The following is a 22,536-nucleotide window of genomic DNA, read 5'->3' on the forward strand; positions in this document are numbered from 1 at the left end:
ACGATGTTGATGTGTGAATGCTTTGCACGGGCCACATGCATATGTGACGAGTCCACTCGCCCTCTAGGCACGGTGGCATGCCGGTACGGCGAGCTTGTCTTCGTCCCATTCCTGTCCCATGCGGTCGTGAGGTCGGATATGGCTTTGTCAACTGGGAAAGGCACAATATGGTGTGAGTTCTTTCCTCGAATCTCATCATATTAGCATCGAATTGGCACACTCCACCGCGAAATCCTCCTATACTTCCTCGTAGTGGATCCATACCTGCCAAGCGACAGTCTACTCAAAGATTTTCCTGGGGCGGAGATTGCCTACGCGTAGGCGGCGTACCACTCATCTCATGCCTCCTCAATAGTGAAGTCAGGCACTGGAAGCGGCGTCGGAGAGACATCTCAGGCGAGTTTGGGATCTTCACATAGCTATGCTTGTTCCCAAACCAGCGCATGCATTTTGGGATCCCAGCCCTCCCAGGATGGTGAGATCCTCCTACAGGGTTTCCTCCATGTCGTAGCGATCCCACTCCTCCTCCTCGGCGATGCCAACAAGGCGACAACCTCCTACACCGCTTCCTCCTTGTTGAGCAGTTGTTCCTCCAAACACGAGAGTGAAACCTAGCCTGGCCGAAGGGGAGGCGACATGGCAAAAGTGGTTATGGAAGTAGAGAAAAAGAGGAGCTTGGTGCGATATTGTGGAACAGGTGGCGGGAAGAGGCGCCGGCAGTTGGGCACGTGGCGGTCTCCATCAATTAGCCGACTTCCCGATGTCATGGGCGTCTGGCTATCTACACCATTGAGAGGAAGAAGAGATGAGCCCCGCCGAAGGCTGGGAAGGTAGGTGAAACTCCCCTCCCACGCGAGAGGTTGGCAAATGGACCACGCTCCAAACCAACGCCCCACAACCTTCAAATATGGATGATCTGTTGGAACCGAGGATCGACAAACAATCACAATTGTTGGAACCGAGGATCGACAAACAATCACAAGAATAGAAGGAGACGATTTTGTCGGGCGACAAACACCCGCGGTGACGAACGCCGGGGCCTTTTTTCCTCTCTTGTATTGCTTCCTCTCGGCTCAAACCGAATCAACGCGATTACAATGAGTTTAATAGACACAGACGCTGCCTAACTGCTCATGCGACCCTCGCGCGCACGCCACGCACGAGCTCCTGCTGAGCCGGCTTCCTCTTATGTGACCCGTTCACTCATGCGCACGATCCGGTCTTCATCCGAGCCATGGCCAGCGCGCCCCGCGTCATTTGCACCAACGACCTGCATGCATCCATACCGAGTGCGCGCTAGCTTTCCTCAACAGCCGGCCACTAACCAGCTAACTACATGCATGCAACTAACTAACCAAGATTACTACTAACATGATCGTCTTCTTGATATGTTGGGCCCTTCATAAACTATAGTGATCCAATGCCAGATGGCGCGCTCACCTACGCGTACACCGCCGCGCCCGGCGCGCCGCTGACGCGCGTCGTGGTGAACCACACCGGCAAGGCGGAGCGGTGGGAGTGGGACGCGAGCAGCTGGGCGTGGACTCGCATATTCCAGGGGCCGAGGGACCCGTGCGACGACTACGGGAGATGCGGGTCGTTCGGCCTCTGCGACCCCGAGGCTGCGTCGTCGGGGTACTGCGGCTGCGTCGACGGGTTAGCATCCCTGCCTCCACGACCCCGTCGGCACAGGCGGTGAAGGGCACCACCTGCCGAAGACATGCAGCACTGTACTGTGCCGGCGGCACTACGCCGGACGGCTTCGCGGTGGTGCGGGGGGTGAAGCTTCCCGACACGCAGAACGCGTCGGTGGACATGGGCGTCACGCTGGAGGAGTGCAGGGCGTTGTGCTTCGCCAACTGCTCGTGCTTGACCTACGCCGGCGCCGACATCAGTGGAGGCGGCGATGGTTCAGGCTGCGTCATGTGGATGGATGCCATCCTTGATCTACGTCTCGTTGACATGGGGCAGAATCTTTACATGAGATTGTCAAAATCAGAACTTGGTATGTACAGAATCTCTACGCTCTAATGACTCAATTTTACTAGTATTATTTTGCATGAAGCAGAAATAAGGAAATGCATGGTTACATGCAATGGTGTAATGTATATAAACTCTTGCCAGGTGCTATTCCTCCGAGCCATGCCATGGCCGTTCCCTTAGTTAGTCTAGCTATTATAAAGGATGTCACTGGAAATTTCTCTGAAAGCAATATGATCGGCCAGGGTGGATTTAGCATCGTTTACAAGGTTCGTCATTTTCTATCAAAAACATATCTTGGGTATGAGATGGCGTGTGCTGTGATGTGTGGGTGTGTCTGCTCTGTACTCTCCGCGAAACACATGATTCTTTCATTTGTTGTGGCACTGCCATATAAGTATCCGTTGACAAATTCATTTCTGACATATCTTAATCTCCAAAATCATTAGGGGCAGGTGCCTGGAGGAAGAACAATTGCTGTCAAGATGCTTAAGCAGTCGGTGCTCACTACGAAAGGCAAGAAAGATTTAACGAGAGAAGTGGAGGTGATGGCTGGGCTCCGGCATGGTAGTCTTGTCCGTCTCCTTGCTTACTCCAATGAAGGCAAGGAGCGGATACTCATCTACGAATACATGCAGAACAAGAGCCTAAATGTCCACATTTTCGGTAAGAGCGATGCTACATCAACGAAACTTTACGGGTGTTTTACGGGATGTTTTTGACTTGGCAAATTGTGATTGGAGTAAGGGGGGAGAGGGGCCCCACCCTCCTGAAAATCAGGGGGGTGCACTTTAGTTTGCTGGAAGAGTCCGTGAAACCCCGTAACAAGACCGTTGATGTAGCATTCTCGATTCGGTAATTGTAAGTGCATCTAGTGCCATCCCTAGTTGGTTTTGGAGTATTGACGACAAACTGGTTGAGGGACTAATGTGTTTGTGAGAATTGCAGGATAACACAGGTAGTAGTCCCTCATTGATTCGGTTTATCTACCGGAGATGACCCCTAAAAATGTGTGAAGACATTGAACACAATGGTGGTCTGTGAAGCTATTCGTATTGAAGACTATGACATGAGAAGACATTGTATGAAGACTATGGAGCGCGAAGACTTCGTTGTTTCGTTGTTTCCTTTTCTTCTTTGTTGAGTCACAGGAACCACCGCACTGTTAAGTGGGGTCCAAGTGAAGAAAGTCAGAGTGACTGAAGTGATGCTCAACCAAATCCTATGTCTTCGAGCGAAGACAATGAGAGCAAATCTTATCCAGAGTTGGATGAGTCAGCTTTACTTGTAGCCCAAGTTTAGCTGTTGCGTGTGTTTGAAATCTGACCGTTGAGACACGTGTCAGTTCCTTAGTGACCCAGGGTCATTTCGGACAAATCAGGTCGGGTTGCCCAGTGGCTATAAATAGCCCACCCCCTACACCATAAATTGGTGGCTGCTCAGAGTTAGTGCACGGCTTTTGTCGTTTGAGAGCAACCCACCTCAGAAGCATTTGAGAGAGAATCCTTGCAAGGACAAAGCCCAAAACACCCAGAGCCCAAAGAGTGTTTGGCATCACTGAAGTCTTTCTGTCCGCGTGATCGGAAGACTTGCTACACTTGAGGACTGTGAATCCTCCAACCGGTTAGGCGTCGCGTTCTGAGCATCCAAGAGTCATTGTGGATTGCCGGTGAACAAAGTCTGTGAAGGTTTGGAAGTCTACCTTGAAGACTTACCAGAGTGATTGGTCGGGGACTAAGTGTCCTTAGCTCAAGGGGAATAAGGTGAAGACGCGGTCTTCTGAGTTGAATCTCAGCCTCCCTAACCAGACGTACAGTTGTCACAGCAACTGGAACTGGTCGAACAAACATATGTCCTCCCCAAACTACTGGTTCTATCTATCACTTCCCTTTACTTACAGTTTGTCTTCGTGAAGTCATTGCCTGCCTGCATTATCTGTTTGACTTCACTGCATGACTACTTGTTCTGATTGGCTTCATACTATCTTCCATCCTGATCCTTACTATCTGGCTGCTAATAGTCTTCGTGTTTTCACTTTATTGAATACTTGACTATGGCTTGTCTAGTGTACACTAGTAGAAAAAGGGGCTTTTGTCCCGGTTGGTAAGGCCCTTTAGTCCCGGTTTTTGAACCGGGACTAAAGGGTCGTTACTAATGCCTCTCCCCTTTAGTCCCAGTTCTTACACGAACCGGGACTAAAGGCCGCGGCCACGTGGAGCTCCACCTTTAGTCTCGGTTGGTAACACCAACCGGGACTAAAGGAAATTTTCTGTTTTCTTTCGAAAAAAATTAAATTTTTTTTTATTTTCAAATTTCTGAATTATTTTAACCTCTAATCTCTAATCACCACCCCTCAGCACTTCTCAATTTATCCTCTAATCTCTAATCACCCCTCATCATTCCAAATCATCTAACTTTCCGAACGGTCACCCATCCTCCCACTCCCCCAGCCTGAGCATGCTTAACTTCTGGGTTCTATTCTCCCTCGTTTCCAAGTCTGCACTTGTTGTTTTCCTGACAATAGTAAGATGTCAATCCTATTAACCCTCAGGAATTTTGCTTGAGCATGAAGTGACACATTTCACTGTTTGAGTTTGAAACTATTGTTTTAAAAAACAATAACTATTTAGTAACACTAATATTTCTTGGATAATTAGTTTGACCATTGTTTGACCACAGTTTGACCACAGTTTGACCAGATTTGACCAATATTCAAAAGAATTGAACTAATTATTTAGTAACACTAATATTCTAGAATAATTAGTTTGATCATTGTTTGACCATAGTTTGACCACAGTTTGAATTTTTTTCGATTTTTTCCACTCTAGATCTTAAAAGCCCCATAACTTTTTTTCTGTTAGGTTTTTGATGATTTTGAAAATGTTTAACAACGTTTTCCCCGTTAAATTTGGATGTAACTTTTCGAGTAGATGATTTTTCATATAAAAAACTTTTTCATCCGAGTTAGTATGCAAAAGTTATGACCATTTTACTAAATTCTAGAGAGATTTTGCAAATAAAGTCGAAATTCACATTTGCAAATTTTCCCAACAACTAGACCACATATCACATGGGAAACTTATTTTCTTTTTTTGACATTTTCATCATTTTCTTTTATTTTTTTGAAAACTGAAAAGGCGATCCACCGGGGGGGGTAGAGTTTGAAAATGGGACCTTTAGTACCGGTTCGTGCCATGAACCGATACTAATGCCTCAAACCCCATTAGTACCGGTTCGTGGCTCGAACCGGGACTAAAGGTCTAACCTTTAGTCCCGGTTGGTGCCATGAACCGGTATTAATGGGCATCGCACCCTTTAGTCTCGGTTCGTGGCATCAACTGGGACTAAAAGGTCCGGACGAACCGGGACAAATGGCCCACGTGGCCCGGCCGGCCCCCTGGGCTCACGAACCGGGACTAATGCCCCCATTAGTCCCGGTTCTAGATTGAACCGGGACTAATGAGCTAACCCGGCCTGGACCAAAGCCCTCTTTTCAACTAGTGGTAGTCTACCTTCCGCTGCATACGAATAGTGTCATTTCTATTGTTTGTCTTCGAAACTCCCATGTTTTGAAGACTTACATAAAAATCGCCTATTCACCCCCCCTCTAGTCGATAACTAGCACTTTTAATTGGTATCAGAGCAAGGTAGTCCCTTGTTCTGTGTGATTCGGTTTAACCACCTGGAGTTTTAGCTATGTCGACTGCAAGGATAATCAAAGTCTCCGCTGCGTGCCCTGTCTTCGATGGCACTGATTACCCCTACTGGAAGAATAAGATGCGCATGCATCTTGAAGCCGTTGATGTTGATCTGTGGTATGTCGTCAAGAACGGCATTTCCAAGACTAGTGAAGGTGTCACCCCTGCTGATGTCAAGAAGTTCATTCAACTGGATTCTACTGCCAAGAACATCATCTGTGGTCATCTGACCAAAGGACAATATGGCCGTGTGAGTGCTCTGGAAACGTCGAAGCTAGTCTGGGACTGGCTCTCCAAGGTAAATGAAGGCGTCTCAACTCAGAGAGATCAAAGAATCAGTGTCCTCCGCAACCTCTTCAACCGCTTCAAGAGAAATGACAATGAGAATGTCCAGCTCACGTTTGATCGCCTCACTAACATCACAAATGAGCTTCATGCTCTCGGCGCCACTGAGATCACCAAGCATGAAATCGTCAAGACACTCCTGAGATCTCTCGACAGCTCGTTTGACACCCTAGCCCTGATGATTCAAGAACGCCCTGACTTCAAGACACTCGATCCGTCTGACATACTTGAGGGGCTCAACACACATGAGTTCCAGCTATCTGAGAAAAGAGATATCTATGGCCCCAACTATGGCCGAACTCGCGCTTTGAAGATAAAGTTTGTTTCCTCATCTGAAGAAGAATCTGACTGCAGTTCTGGTGATCCTGAAGACATTGGAAAGGAGCTTGCTATGCTTGTGAAGAAGTTCCAGAAATTCACTAAGAAGAAAAACTTCAAAAAGTCTTCACGATCCAGCTCAAGAAATGGTGAAGCTTCCACCCATGACCACAAGAAGAGAACCTGTCACAAGTGCAAGAAACTTGGTCACTACATCTCTGACTGTCCACAGTAGGACAATGAAAAGAAGAAGAAGAAGAAGAGCAAAGAATATGATTCTGATGACAAGAAGAAGAAATCCTCAAAGTCTTCTTCCAAGTCTTCATCACACAAGAAGAGCTCATCTGGCAAGGCTCGTGCTTTTGTTGGCAAGGAGACACTACTAGGGAAAACCTTATACACAGAATCTTACCAGTAGCGCGTGTTAAAATGAGGCGCTACTGCTAGTTAGCAGTAGCGCGTTGGCATAAAGGGTGCTACCGTTATCCACTTAGCAGTAGCACGACATGAACAAAAGGCGCTACTACTATAATTACCACACCGTTCCCGACGTGCTAGGTATAGTAGTAGCGCCCTTCTACAAACCGCACTACTACTACAAAATTAGTAGAAGCGCACTTTTAGGGTAGGGCGCTACTGCTAAGTTTGAACACACCACAGGACGGGCCCATCTTAACTGTAACGAGTTTGTGAGGGCGCCCTACTGCTACGGATTTTAGCAGCAGCGTGTTTTCGCAACCCATGCTACTGTTAAAGCTATTTTCACCTAACCCCCCGCGCGGGCTTCCCTCTCCTCTGCTTCCTCCCCCAATTCCCCACTCTCTCTTCTCCCCCTCATCGCCTCCGCCGGACCCCCTGCCCTCGCCCTCGCAGGAGGCCCTGCCCTCGCTCTCCACCGGAGTCTGCCCTCGTCGTCGTCGCGCGCCTGTGCCTCCTCCTCCTCGCCCTCAACCTTGTCGGAGCCCCTGCCCTCGCTCTCCACCGCCGTCTCCCTCGACCCGCCTCGCCGCCGTCTCCCCCGACCCTACCTTGCCACCGTCTCGGGGCTGAACTAAACTGCGAGGAGCTAAGTCATTATGTTTCATGGCTTGCGGATCTTGATACTGTCAAGACAAATTTTCTTCCTGGATTTAGAAATGTTAGTACTGAAAACGTGCGACCAATAGTGTTCGTAATGAACTACGGTCACATCTATTTAGGAAAGATGGTAAGATTTTTACTATTTGTCCTCAGTGCATCTTTTCCATACATTATTTTTTAAGCTAAACTTCATTGCTAAGTATGTTACCATACGATGTTCTTCAACAGGGACTCCCGATGAATGTTGTGCCTTATGGGATCGAGACGAAAGGTACCATGAGTATTGTTAGCTTATGGCCAAGATATCCTACAAATCACTATAGTGCATTCAGGATTAGCGACGAATTCTTAATAGTGAAAGACTGGATCAAATCTGTGATGGAGGAGTGCAGACAAGTACTAGGGGGCAGCAAGCAGAAGCGCAGCCCACGATTAAGAGACAGGTTCATCTGCATGCTCCAACTTGATGAAGGAGGAGAGCTACACATGGTTTATGTTATTTTACCTGAGAGAGAGCAGTAGGAGTGATTAGCTAGCTAGAAATAAGTTTAAAGATGATGATGTGCTACACTATGACTATGATGATTAAATAGCTAGTGTTTGTGGTAATGACTATGATGATTATTATGAGCTAGTGTTAGTGGTGATTAAATAAATACTGTTGGTGCTAATGACTATGATGATGATTAAATAGCTTGTGCTGGCGGATTAGATTCAGGTGGAGGCAACATGTGGTGCACATCGAAAGTACTACTAGTCCAAACTAGATCAAGTTTCGATTAGTAGTATACTTTTGACATGCACCACATATTGCCTCCAGTTGAACCTAATCCACCTTCATTTGACACACTGTTATGGACATAATGATATAAACCTCATAATTGGTATTGTACCAAAATTTGTATAACGACGTATAAATACACTAAAAAGAAAAAAAGAAAAAAAAATACTAGTAGCGATGGATAGTAAACACGCTGCTACTAGCTAGATTAGCAGCAGCGCGGGAGAGAACAAGCGATGCCGCTATGTGTCTTAGCAGTAGCGCGTGTCGCATGCGCTACTGCTAAGTAATAGCTGTAGCGCCTTATTAGTAGCACGGTTGCCCGTGCTACTAGTGGGCATTAAACCCGCGCTACTACTAGGGTTTTCCCTAGTAGTGAGATGGATTTAGAGGAGGAGTCTGCTTCTGAGGAGGCAGAGGTGGAGTCTGAGGAGGAATCCGACTCTGGCGCTGCAAGTCTGGCTCTAGCTTTAGCTTACGTTGCCAAGTCCATCTTCAACACTAAAGATAATGGCTCCGAAACCAAAGCTGATGCTAATGACAAGGACGACTCCGCTCCCACCTACTGATTCATGGCACGCGGTGCCAAGGTAAACTCACGCGATGCTTATTTTCAAACATCAAGTGAAGATGACTCTGATTGTGAATCCAAACACAGCTACAAAACACTTGCTAAAATTGCAACTGAACAACAGAAAGCTATGGAACATATTCAAAAATTATTAGACAAAAGCGATGATCTGTTGGACGCGGAAATGACCCGATCTCAGTCCTTAATTGAAGACATAAAAAATCTTCATGTTAAGTACCAGGAACTTGAAAGTCGTCATGAAACGTGCTCAGCTACTCATGAAAAGCTCTCCTATGATTATCTTCAAAGGAAGCAAGAGCTTGAGAAATTGAGAGCGACTCATGAAGATCTTCAAAAGGAGAATGAGTCACTTCGCGCTCAATGGATCAGTCCCGCTCAGGAAGGATTTGAACCACCATGTCTAAAATGCCTTGAGCGTGATAATGCTAATTCTGTTGCTGAATGTTCTACTGCTGCTACTGTTGCAATATCTTCAACTGTTGATGTGGTAACTAACCCCTCTGCTGAGGATGCCACTGTTATTGCTGATGAAAATGCTAGGTTCAAGACATTGCTTGAAACAGGGATGTACAAAAGTCTCAAAGGGCATCAGACATTGTGCGATGTCCTCAAAAAGCAGATTCTGAATTGAAACCCTAGGAAAGAGGGTGTTGGGTTCGAGAGGAAAATAAATGTTGATGGCTCCTACTGGAAAACTGAGCAAAACCCCAAAACCAAATGGGTTGCTACAAAGGAACCTTCAGTGGACCCATCCACCTTTTCTGGTTTCACTTGTGCTAACCCTGTTATAATTGATGAACCCTTTGATGCAAACTATAAACTGTTTAAGAATCAGAATGGTGAAGTGTTTGCCAGGTATATTGGTACTAACTGCAGGAATGGACCACCTATGAAGAAGATCTGGGTGCCCAAAAGTTGTCTTGAGAATCTTCTTGTGAATGTCATCATGACATCACCTGGGAAGAAGACAAACCCCAGACCGAAGGCTTCATATGGTCCAAATGCTTCATATAGACACATGACTCATCAGAGTCACCCTAACGTCAATGTTTTGCAGGGAAATCATACTCAGATGTATGAATATGAGTGTGTTTCTTCAAACCGCTATGTTCATAAAACTAAGAACTTTTCTGCTTATTCATATGAGTATTATTCACCATCTGCAAGGCTATTTGCTAGGGCTCCAAAGCCGAAGTTCTCAGATGCTGCACTTAGACTCATTGCTTCAAAGCCACCCCTAAAAATGTGGGTGGTTAAGAAGAATTAACTTTCTTTTGCAGGGAATGGTCTCCAGCCGAAAATCAAAGGCGTCAGATGCTATAGCTGGGGACCTAAAACAACTTGTAGGGTGCAAGATAAAATGCCCAAATGGACTTGATATGTGTCTTTGTTTATGAATCGATTGCCAATTACCCTATCAATCCTAACTCTTGGTGAAGCCTATCCCCCTAACTCTACTGTAGGGTATGACATCAAAGTCTTCAGAATGGATTATGGATAGTGGATGCACTAACCACATGACTGGTGATCGAAGTCTTCTCATGGACTCAACCTTACGTCCATCTGACAAAAGTCACATCACATTTGCTGACACTGATAAAAGCAAGGTATTGGGTCTATGTAGAGTTGCAATATCAAGGGATCAACACATGGATAAAGTGATGCTTGTTGGATCCCTTGGTTTCAACTTAATGTCTGTCTCAATGCTTTGTGACTTAAACATGATTATGCTATTTGGAGAATATCATTGTCTTGTTCTAATGGAATCTGACAAGTCTCTAGTCTTTGAAGTGTATCAAAAAGATGATATGTATATGGTAGATTTCTCAGCAGGACCACAGATGGCCGTATGTCTCCTAGCAAAAGCTTCAGAGTGCTGGCTCTGGCATCGGAGGCTAGGGCATGCTGGCATGAGGAACCTTTACACTCTCGCAAAGAAGAAACACGTCGTAGGCATTGAGGGCGTCAAGTTCAAGAAAGATCATCTATGTGGTGCCTGCGAAGCTGGGAAGATGACAAGGGCCAAGCATCCCTCGAAGACAATCATGACGACATCCCAACCCTTCGAGCTACTACACATGGACTTATTTGGCCCTACTCACTACTCTACTCTCACTACTATTGCTTGTCTCTATGGCTTCGTCATTGTTGATGATTATTCAAGATACACTTGGGTGCATATAATTCTCTTCAAGACTGAAGTGTAGGATGTCTTCAGATGTTTCGCCAACCGTGCGATGAACAACTATGGCGTCAAGATCAAGCACATCAGGAGTGACAATGGCACAGAGTTCAAGAACACCAGCCTCGACCTTTACCTGGATACATTGGGCATCACTCATGAGTTCTCTGCTCCGTACACACCTCAGCAGAATAGCATCGTGGAGCGTAAGAATAGAACACTCATTGAGATGGCTCGGACGATGCTTGATGAATACAAGACTCCAAGAAAGTTTTGGCCTGAAGCCATTGATACTGCATGTCACATCATCAACCGTGTTTATCTTCACAAGCTTCTAAAAAAACATCCTATGAACTCCTAACTGGTAAGAAGCCAAATGTAAGCTACTTCAGAGTACTTGGTGCTAGGTGCTGGATCAAGGATCCACATCACACTTCAAAAATTGCACCGAAAGAACATGAAGGTTTTATGCTTGGTTACGGAAAGGATTCGCACTCCTACAGAGTCTTCAACCTCTTTCACTACAAAGTGGTTGAAACTGTGGATGTGCAGTTCGATGAGACTAACGGCTCGCAAAGAGAGCACCTGCCAAATGTGCTAGATGAAGTACCTTCAAGTGAATCAATCAAGCAGATGGCAATTGGAGAGATCATACCGTCTGAAGCTCAGACTGAAGAGGAACTCATCATTTCTGCACCTAATCAACCTGAAGACAATGCTCAGCCTGAAGCCAATCCTCAAAATGAAGACAATGTACAGCAAGAGCAAAATCTTCGTCATGTTCATCCTCATGTTGCAAATGAAGTACAGATCGAGAAGATAATTGACAGCATCAATGCACCTGGTCCACTCACTCGTTCAAGAGCTACTCAAAGAGCAACACAGCTAGCAAATTTCTGCGGGCACTTTGCATTTGTCTCAATATCTGAACCCAAGAAAGTTGCTGAAGCTTTCATGGAACCTGAATGGATTCAAGCTATGCAAGAAGAGCTTCAACAGTTCAAGCTGAACAATGTCTGGGAACTAGTCAAGCGTCATGATACTCGCAAGCACAACATAATAGGCACCAAATGGAGATATCGCAACAAGCAAGATGAACATGGTCAAGTTGTTAGAAACAAGGCACGAATCGTTTCTCAAGGATATACTCAAGTTGAAGGAATTGACTTTGATGTGCTCCGGTGGCTAGGCTTGAAGCCATTCGCATACTGCTAGCCTATGCAAATCATCACAACATCCTTCTGTATCAAATGGATGTGAAGAGTGCCTTTCTCAATGGAAAGATTGAAGAAGAAGTATATGTTGCACAACCACCTAGCTTTGAAGATCCAAAACTTCATGATATGGTATACAAGCTCAACAAGGCACTGTATGATCTCAAACAAGCCCCTCGTGCTTGGTATGACACACTCAAAGACTTCCTGAAGAGCAAAGGCTTCAAACCTGGTTCTCTAGATCCCACTCTTTTCATGAAGACATATGATGGAGAATTGTTTGTATGCCAAATCTATGTGGATGACATTATCTTCGGCTGCACCAACAAAAGATACAGTGATGAGTTTGGACACATGATGCAAGAGCAATATCAGATGTCCATGATGGGTGAGCTGAAATTCTTCCTTGGTCTTCAAATTCGTCAGCAAAGCAACGACATCTTCATATCTCAAGAGAAATACCTCAAAGACTGCCTGAAGAAGTTTGGAATGCAAGACTGCAAAGGATACACGACACCAATCCCAACCAAATTCATCTGAGTCCCGACGCAAATGGTAAAGAGTTCGATCAAAAGGTATACCGCTCCATGATTGGTTCTTTACTTTATTTATGTGCATCTAGGCCAGATATAATGCTTAGTGTTTGCATGTGTGCTCGATTCCAAGCGGCACCAAAGGAATTGCATCACTTAGCCGTGAAGCGAATTCTTCGATATTTGGCTTACACCCTAACCCTAGGATTGTGGTATCCAAAGGTCCCAGAGTTTGATCTAGTTGGATTCTCGGATGCTGATTATGCTGGTGACAAGGTGGATCGCAAGTCTACATCAGGCACATGTCACTTTCTGGGTCGATCACTTGTCTGTTGGTCTTCAAAGAAGCAGAACTATGTATCGCTCTCCATTGCTGAATCTGAATACATTGCTGCTGGATCTTGCTACGCTCAGCTTCTGTGGATGAAGCAAACTCTCAAGGACTATGGCATCCATCTGAAGAATGTGCCACTCTACTGCGACAATGAAAGCACCATCAAGATTTTCAACAACCCAGTTCAGCACTCAAAGACAAAGCACATTGAAATTCGTCATCACTTTCTCAGAGATCATGTTATGAAGGAAGATATTGATATCATTCACGTCAACACTGAAGAGAAATTGGCAGATATCTTCACAAAGCCCTTGGATGAGAAAAGGTTTTGCAAGTTGCGGTGTGAGCTAAATATCTTAGAATCCTCGAATGTCCTATGATTAGGCACACATCCTAACACTTATGCGTGTTGATGACTTAGATGTGCAACACACGAAGTAATGTATACCTTCAATCAATGAAGACATACACTCTAAGTGTGAATACATTAATACAGAATTTGACTTCAGAGCGCCACGATAATTATGTGTCGTGTCTGGGTCTAATACTTCCTATACGGTGGGTAACGCCACCACCAAACTTGTGTTTGAAGTGTTTCCCTTGGCGTTATGAGTGCAAAGTCTTCGCATTTGATTTATCTTCAACATTGATTTAACTTCATGATTATCTTCACTATGTTGATTTGGTCTTATACTAGTTATATACATATTTGTGTTCTGTCCTCTACAACATTCACTTATAGCTATGGTTTCATGCTGAATCTTTTAATCTAAGTGAATGTGATCGGACCCTAACCCCTTCTATGCTTCTACCTCAACTCTATCTGTCCAAATCATATGCATTCTATTGAAAAATGTCGGTTGTCTTCACTGAGACCTAGTCAGCTGAAGTCAATCTGACAAACATTTATATATGTTTTTAAATGCTATATCTTTATTGCTTGAAAGCCAGAAAATTCAGAACGACCACCCCAACAATCCAGGTGTGCGTGGGAACATGGAACAACTTCCGATGTGTTGCATGCTTGCCACGTGTCCTTCAGATGTGAACCGCCAGGGGCACCTGCATAATTGCTTTGTGCCGTCCCTTTCCTTATAAATACACATCACATCATGGTCAAAATTCTTCTTCCACCTCGCCACCTCTCGCAAACCCTAGCGCCTCCGCTAGCTCTCGACGACGCCGGCGACGAAGCGCTTAGCTGCCGCGACTTCTCCGACGACGGTCTCACGCCGGCCGCGGACCTCGTGTTCTCCGCCACCGCCATAGGTGTCTTCCGTCGCCAAGTTAGGGCACGGGAGATCGATCTGCTCAGCCTCCAACTTCGTTACGTCTACCAGTTCTACGTGTGGTAATTAAAACTCTCTTTTTACCGTCCTTTTTGATCTGATAGATTCATCTCTCTTTACCACAAGTGGTTTCTATTGTCCCAAAGTTGAATCTATCCTGTTCTGCATCTCATATTTTGCCTAGTATATTCACTTATGCTTCACACATAGTTAGATTCCTCACTTGTACCTATTCTTGGATTCGTACAAATCTGGAACCAACTCACATCATATAAGTGAATGTCTTCGCGGTATGAGGTCAATGTCTTCAAAACTGATTTATCTTCAAAATCTTCTGAGAATGCATATGACCTCTTCCCCTTCCCTCGCATCTCTAATGCTGTCACAGGTACATGTCCGTGGGAGAATCCCTTGGTTCTCATAGTCTGCATTCATTTGCAAAATTCTTACAGAGTCACATAAATTCTCCTGATGCCAGTTCTTGTCCGTCCAACACACGGAAGCCTTTGACAGCTTTGAAGCTATTCCGTTTGAACTTCATGGCAACTGAGAAGTCTGCAAGAACGGGAGGCAGATAGTGCCGTGGGAATACTTCCAAATATTTGCCACCTGATCTGCACAAACTGTACAAGACAGACCCAGAGGAGACTGATGGTGAACGCAAGAATCGAATCCAATGGATTCGAAGATATTGGGAAGAGGAATGGTTCAAGTACAGATTTATCACTGAAGAGTATGCCAAGAAGAATGCCATCAAGCGATCCTGGGGAGATATACTATACAAAAATCTTCCTTCCAGGTCCAAGACTGAAGCTATTGAGCAAGGCTTCTATCCATGCATGGTTCGCGGACCATAGCCAAAGAATGCTGACCTTCTTCTCTGCTATGGTGTCGCGAAGACAATCTGTTCAAACGCAACTTCAAGTTTGCCAAAGACTCCGCTGTGAAGAACAAGAAGGCATTTGGAATTGACTTCAACCCAGGTCCATCCGCTCCTTGGGAAGATGGCACCCGTGAAGCCAATGAGAACAGAATTAGCCCCTTCAACAACTTTGATGGTCTCCTCTCCTACATCGCTGCTCAGAGGGCCACAGTGGATCGGTCTGGTGATGAAGCTGATTCTGACGAAGTGCCTGCTCCTCCTAAGCCGCAGAAACAGAGGAAGTCTAAAGCTTCAAAACCCACTACTGCACCAAAAGCTTCGCGTGCGAAGCCTCTAGCCACTGCTCCTCCTGCATTAAGTATGCCTTCTAAAGATCATTCTCGCATCTCCAAGAAGAAAGAGAAGCCCGAGAAGAGAAATGTCCAAAGTTCTGGTCAAGTCCTGACACCTGCTGCCGTTCTGAGGAATGAAACTGACGCCATTGATCTGTCAAGTGATGAAGATCTTGGCGACGCTGCTCTCGAACTGCTGATAAAGAGCAAGCAGGAGGCAGAAATCTTCAATGACTTGCCTCTCTTTGACGTGGACATATTGAACAACTTCATTGATGAATGGTTTGACATCCCAAATCTCAGCTTTGATGACCTTCAGCTCCTTGTTGGCCTCAGCGTCTCCTTTCACGGAGCCATTGCTCCTGAGCTGGCTCTAGCTCAGAGAATTGTTGAGCTGAAAAACAAGATTGATTTTGAAAAGGCTCAGTTCAAGAAGCATATGGCCAACCTCAGTGTAACTGATGTCCAAAACTTCAAGCACATGATGCATGAGCTCAAGGAGGCGTTTCACAAGAAACGCGAAGAAGCTAAAGGTTCCCGAGAGCGCATGAAACTCCTCGCTGCCAAGTGTGTTCAAGCCTACAATGAAGCTGAGAAGCGCAAGGCACTTGGGTGTCCTGGCATCGACCCCAAGATGGCTGCCAAAAAAAAGAAGTCTACTGTGGCCCCAGCTGAAGAACCCAGGCGGGAAGAGACTCGCATTGTCTTCCCAGCCAGCATGAAAGGCTCGAAGCCTAAGGTCCCCACAGTGGCTATAGAACAGAAGAAAACCAAGGCAGCAGAAGCCGAAGCCAAAAAGCGCAAGTCCAAGATCGCCACTGATGATGCACCCCCCAAGAAGAAGAGAAAGACTAAGAAGAATCCGGCTGCTCCCACAGAGCCCCTCGTTGTCGAGCCAATTTCTGTTGCTCATCCTGCGTCCGAACACCAAGAGCTTCAGATAATAGTTCATGTGCCTGCTACCACAGAGGCTCCTGAAGCTCAAGAAGATCCAGCTGTTGACCACACTGTAGCTGAAGACATTGGTGCCCAGGACAATGTAGATGATGATGAAGTCCTTCCTCAGATCGAGCACAACATGGTATCATCGCTTGTTCTCACGTACAATGAACTCATTAGTATTGGCCGTCCTTTGACGCCAATCACTCAGGATGCCTCATGGGCTGATCGCCCACAACCAGCAACTCCAAGTCAGGATTCGCCAAGGACTCCCCCAACTCAAGTCACCAATCCAGCACTTGATGATGATGACGACTTTGAGGCCCAGCCAACTCCCTCTCCACAGGCGTCGCCCGCATTTCGCAGGCTTCGCAAAGGACCAAGGCCACAAGTCGATTCATCGAGCATTCCAGAAGGAGAAGTGCAACCCAATGTGGCAGCACCGCTAGAATTTCCTGAAGCCACTCCTTCTGCGATGTCTCTGCATCTGAAGAAAATGTTGTTAAAGACATACCGGCTGCATCAGCCTATGAACAAGAAGAACCCCGTGAAGATGAAAAACGTGTTGCTACACCCCCGTCCAACCCTGAAGCTGTTCTCGAGGAGAACGTGTCTGACCCTCCAGCTACTCAAGTGGAGGTTAACAATACTGTGGCGGCCACAAACAACTTAACTGAAGCTAATGACATTGTCATGGCCGAAGCTAATGTGGCGCCAGAAGCTAATGTGGTGTCAGAAGCTCATGCACCTGAAGCCCATGCTGCACCCGATGCAAATCTGTAGCCTGAAGTCAATACCACTGCCACTGCTCATGTACCTCCCCCAAGGCCACCTACCATTGAGCAAGCATATTACCAAGGCGAGCTTGTCACTGTCAGATGGCCCATTCTGGTTCCTTCGCCTGCTCCCGGACATCAGTTTGACTACCATGTGGAGCACAGGCCTACGGTTCAGAAGCCAAAGCCAAGACTGCCAAGGTTTCCAGGTACTGCATCTACACCAGGATCATTCAATGTAAATGGCTTCATGGCACACAACACTTTCTTTTATAGCGACAAGAAACCCTACTCCAAGCCAAGAATTTCGTCTGATCGGTTCTGGAGCTATCAGTAGCGCAACTACTACTCATGCATTCTTTACAATCAAGGGCGCATATTTCCCCATATGCGTCTTGACATTGAAGCTATAGCTGGCCTGCCCTGTTTGGAAGAAGCGTTGGATTGCTTCAGAGAAGCTGGCCTTTTACAGTTTGTCATAGACAAGGAACACTGGAATGAAGAGCTACTACTACAATTCTATGCCACCCTCCACATTCGCGACTACAACAGGGATCCGAAGACATGGATCCTTGAGTGGATGACAGGCAATGTCCATCATGAAGCCAAAGCTCTTGATATCATTGAGCTCACTGGCCTGCCCACTCCAGGTGATCTGTTTGAACCTGGTTGTCAGCTTCACCGTGATGCTTTGGAGAGCATTTTTCAGAAGCCCGAGCCCGACAGGAGCCAGATGCTCAGTATGATGAAGCCTTTTGCCTCCAGATGCTGAATATCCTAAGGAGTTCTTTGTTCAAGACCTTGAGTATCTGCCACGCACCATCTACCACATCATACGGCGAACTCTTTGGCCTGTCAAAGGACATTCTCCAAATGCAAAGCTTGAAGGTTCAACGAAGACATTGGTATTCCATATTCTCAATGGCAAATGCTTCAATGCTCAAGACTTCTTCATCCATCAACTTGCTGCATCAGGCTCCGACATCTTCGGACTGAAGTTCTATCCTCCCTGGGTTATGCGTCTGATCAAGCTCCACTCTGCTTTCAACTATCAGCCCTCTGCACACAACCATATTATCTTCTTACTAGAGGTTGATATGTCTGTTGAAGCCATATATCCAGATCCTGCCAAGGAGCCAATTTATCTTCACAATGTCGATCGCCAGAGTTTCACTCAACCCATTGAAGGAGTTTTGGCTGCCACTTGTGTTTATCCTTTGGCTGGCATTACACGTGCACCTCACTGTGCCCATACTGAAGCCACTGAAAGCACTATTGCTCAACGGCCTCAAAAGTGATCATGTGTTCTCAATGACCGAGAGCTTCTCGTTGCTCTTCATCAAAAACAGGATAAGCATCATGACTGGCTGAAGCGTCAGATACAAAGCCTCTTGGTGGATGTTAACTGCATTCACAACCTTGCCACCAAGAATGCCTTTGTCACTCATGAAACCTGTCGGCGGACATGGAAGGGTCTGACACTGATGAGCTCTGAAGATGATCTTCAACAAGATGGCTTCACAGAGAGACTCAAGTTCGACACCACTCCTCCCAGGAATGTTGTCTTGCGTTAGACTCCATCGCTCGAAGATTCTGAGTACTCCTCCGCGGCAACTGTTAATGCCAGAGTTCTTGATGACGCCGATGATGCTACGTCACCAGCTCCAACTTCGGCGCGGATCGACACTGCACCAAGCCCGTCTGCACCACCAAATCTCAACGATGACCCTGCTGCCTCTCCTACTTATGGGAACGAGTAGAGACTGTGTCTTCAAACCTTTTTGGTCCTTACTGACAAAAGGGGGAGAAGCATATGTTGATAGTCTTCAAGCGGGTCCATATGGGTGGTTCCTATACTTTTGCCTAGTGTTTACAACTCTCGCTTTTGATACATTTGGTTCTTTGAGTTGTAACACTTAAACTTGATGGTCGTCTGCTACTTTTTCTGCTATTCTGTGATGCGACGATAAATTCCGCATATGCGATGATAAATCCCGCATGAAGTCATTCCGCAGATGTCCATTTTTCATTATGCATGTCATTATTCATGTATATCTGTTCATGCATGATGTATTGTCTTCATATGGTGAATATGATCTCCACAAGTACAACCTTCCATGTGCATTTGCATTCCAACACAAAACATTTATATGCACATCTTCAGGGGGAGACTTTTTGCCAACTATGAAGACAATATCTTAATCCTTTACAATTTCACATACTTTTATCCCCATTGAAAACTTCAACCAGGTTGTCATCAATCACCAAAAAGGGGGGATTGTAAGTGCATCTAGTGCCACCCCTAGTTGGTTTTGGAGTATTGACGACAAACCTGGTTGAGGGACTAATGTGTTTGTGAGAATTGCATGATAACACAGGTAGTAGTCCCTCATTGATTTGGTTTACCTACCGGAGATGACCCCTAAAAATGTGTGAAGACATTGAAGACAATGGTGGTCTGTGAAGCTATTCGTATTGAAGACTATGACATGAGAAGACATTGTATGAAGACTATGGAGCGCGAAGACTTCGTTGTTTCCTTTTCTTATTTGTTGAGTCATAGGAACCACCGCACTGTTAAGTGGGGTCCAAGTGAACAAAGTCAGAGTGACTGAAGTGATGCTCAACCAAATCCTATGTCTTCGAGCGAAGACAATGAGAGCAAATCTTATCTAGAGTTGGATGAGTCAGCTTTACTTGTAGCCCAAGTTTAGCTGTCGTGTGTGTTTGAAAATCTGACTGTTGAGACACACGTCAGTTCCTTAGTGACCCAGGGTCATTTTGTACAAATCAGGTCGGGTTGCCCAGTGGCTATAAATAGCCCACCCCCTACACCATAAATTGGTTGCTGCTCAGAGTTAGTGCACGGCTTTTGTCGTTTGAGAGCAACCCACCTCCAAAGCATTTGAGAGAGAATCCTTGCGAGGAGAAAGCCCAAAACACCCAGAGCCCAAAGAGTGTTTGGCATCACTGAAGTCTTTCTGTCCGCGTGATCAAAAGACTTGTTACACTTGAGGACTGTGAATCCTCCAGCCGGTTAGGCGTCGTGTTCTGAGCATCCAAGAGTCATTGTGGATTGCCGGTGAACGAAGTCTGTGAAGGTTTAGAAGTCTACCTTGAAGACTTACCAGAGTGATTGGACGGGGACTAAGTGTCCTTATCTCAAGGGGAATAAGGGGAAGACGCGGTCTTCTGAGTTGAATCTCAGCCTCCCTAACCAGACGTACAGTTGTCACAGCAACTGGAACTGGTCAAACAAACCTCTGTCCTCCCCAAGCTACTGGTTCTATCTATCACTTCCCTTTACTTACAGTTTGTCTTCGTGAAGTCATTGCCTGCATGCATTATCTGTTTGACTTTACTGCGTGACTACTTGTTCTGATTGGCTTCATACTATCTTCCATCCTGATCCTTACTATCTAGCTGCTAATAGTCTTCGTGCTTTCACTTCATTGAATACTTGACTATGGCTTGCCTAGTGTAGTCTACCTTCTGCTGCATATGAATAGTGTCATTTCTATTGTTTGTCTTCAAAACTCCCATGTTTTGAAGACTTCCATAAAAATCTCCTATTCACCCTCCCCCTCTAGTTGATAACTAGCACTTTTAGTAATCGGTACTCGCTACTTGCTGAAACACAAATTCATTCTCAAGTTGCTACGAGGACTGAACTTTCTCATGTAGGAATCCAAACAGGATACCACCATATATATGGTTGGAAAGATCCTCAAGTTTTCTCTCATATGTTTGTGTCTAATGAATGCATTTTTTTTGCGGGTGCTAATGAATGCATATTTGACACTGACAGGCAATGTAAACCTTCGTGCCTCACTGAACTGGGCAAGGAGACTGGAATTAATTCGAGGGATTGCGCATGGCATTGCCTACCTACACGGAGGATCTGGTGACAAGGTTATCCATAGGGATCTTAAGCCGGGCAACATTCTGCTAGATGACGAATGGAAGCCTAAAATCGCTGACTTTGGAACTGCCAAGTTGTTCGCAGTGGATCAGACACGGCCTGATCAAACAATTGTAGTTTCACCATAAGTAACAAATGCATGCATCCCTATTATAGGATCTTTGTTTCTCCATTCAAATTGGGTGGAATCAACTCAATACATATATCCTGATATTATTGAGTTTCTTGAAGAGGGTATGCAGCGCTGGAGTATGCGCGACAAGGGAACATGACACTTAAGTGTAACGTCTATAGTTTCGGTGTTATTCTCTTGGAGACACTCAGTGGGCGAAGGAACGGTGGCATGCAGGGCCTCGTTTCGCATGTAAATCCTACTATCTCACAAATGCATCCGCATCTTATAGTTAATCGATGCACATAATTTCTTTTCTTCTTGAGATGAAGTATATCAAGCATAAACATACTATACAAAGATTATTTACACAGCTTTATGATTGTTGGAAACCCTCCTTTTGTAGGCCTGCGGATTGTGGGAGTCAAACATGATCACGGAACTTCTGGACTCAACAATGGTACCACTCTCTGAGTCCGAGCCTGAGCTCTTGTCCGAGCTGACACGATGTATCCAGATTGGGCTCCTCTGCGTCCAGGAAACTCCTTGTGACAGGCCGACCATGTCCGCCGTTGTTGCCATGTTGATGAGCACGACGTCGCAAATTGACCGGCCAAGAAGAATGCCGTCGTTGGATTGCGAAGGATTCATGCCTTCAGATTCGTCACATGGGCCCGAGATGGAACTCTTGAGATCAACTATGATCGATTTGACGTAGAATCGGGTCGGTCCACTTGTTGCCTCCTTGCTAGCAATTGATTTAACTAAATTTCTAGGCAGGAACTGCTTTTGTTCCGTTGTCTTTTTGGGTACCCATGGTACATAAGTTCTTAAACTCTCTAAAAATGTCGGTCTTTCCTTGTGGCTTGTGTTACTATGTCATGTGTGGAGGGACTTCCATGTTGTTGTGCTCTGAAAGCGATACACAATCATATATGCACTAGCTTCGGGTTTGATATGCCTTTTTAGCCACATTTAGAAGTTCAGAAGTCCATTTAATTTCTAGAAGTTGCAATTGTGCACAGTAAGGTATAACTCAACAAACAACTCAGCTAACTCATTGGTTGACTTCACTTCCCATTCTCGATTTCTCTTAGAGAGATTAGGATGTAGTTATATTTATAAATTTCACCTTACAAGTCACTATGGTTATATAGAAATAATATGGTTTTTAATGATAAAAAGTTCTCCTCACTACAGGTTATCTATCAATGTAGACAATGGCT

General features: G+C 45.5%; 1 pseudogene; it reads left to right on the forward strand.

Annotated features, from left to right (window-relative positions):
* The first annotated feature begins 1,420 nt into the window (after positions 1–1,420).
* On the forward strand, positions 1,421–22,028 carry LOC119361367 (annotated as a pseudogene).
* The last annotated feature ends 508 nt before the right edge of the window (positions 22,029–22,536 follow it).

The sequence above is a fragment of the Triticum dicoccoides genome, chromosome 2B (genome assembly GCF_002162155.2).
Source record: "Triticum dicoccoides isolate Atlit2015 ecotype Zavitan chromosome 2B, WEW_v2.0, whole genome shotgun sequence".
Classification (NCBI taxonomy): Eukaryota; Viridiplantae; Streptophyta; class Magnoliopsida; order Poales; family Poaceae; genus Triticum; species Triticum dicoccoides.